Below are 607 nucleotides of genomic sequence, written 5' to 3'. Positions count from 1 at the left end.
TTACACGACACGATCAAAAGCAAATGGTCCGAAAGGGGATCGAACCTGCCACCTTGGCGTTATTAGGACAATGGTCTAAACAACTAAGCTGACTGCCCTGCATCAAAATGGCACTTTTGTTTTCAGAATTTAGGGAAACAGTTAGCTGCAGCTACAAGACGATTACGCGACAAGATCAAAAGTAAATGGCCCGTACGGGGATCGAACCCGCGACTTTGGCGTTATTAGCACCACGCTCTAACCAACTGAGCTAACCGGCCTGTGTCAAAACTGTAGTTGTTTTCAGAACTTAGGAAAAAGGTTAGCTGCAGCTACAAGTGTATAGTCAAAATGCCGAAACCCAGGATTGAACCAGGGACCTTCAGATCTTCATATTGCAGTTTATAAGAACTAGTCTGCTTAAAAAAAAGTAAAAAAAAAAAAAAAAAGTAAAAGTCTTTGCATAGAAAAATACCAGGTTCATAGAAAGGGAATCAAACCTTTAAATCTTTAAATTTAGACTGGGTTTAACTAAATAATCATATGATTCTGCAGAACTACTACTTCAGAAGTTGTTAAAACATACACTGTGGGTGGCTGGACCAGCCGTGCACTGAGCCATAGTCAG

The 607-nt window shown here is 40.5% G+C and overlaps 1 non-coding gene across 1 annotated transcript; it reads right to left on the bottom strand.

Annotated features, from left to right (window-relative positions):
* Positions 1-186: 186 nt before the first annotated feature.
* Positions 187-260, bottom strand: trnai-aau (transfer RNA isoleucine (anticodon AAU)). Its single transcript has one exon. It is a non-coding gene; the product is annotated as a tRNA-Ile (tRNA).
* Positions 261-607: the final 347 nt, after the last annotated feature.

Source organism: Cynoglossus semilaevis, unplaced genomic scaffold (assembly GCF_000523025.1).
Source record: "Cynoglossus semilaevis isolate Cse_v1.0 unplaced genomic scaffold, Cse_v1.0 scaffold3314, whole genome shotgun sequence".
Lineage (NCBI taxonomy): Eukaryota > Metazoa > Chordata > Actinopteri > Pleuronectiformes > Cynoglossidae > Cynoglossus > Cynoglossus semilaevis.
The sequence above is the reverse complement of the archived record's forward strand: the minus strand, read 5'-3'. Positions and strand labels throughout refer to the sequence as shown.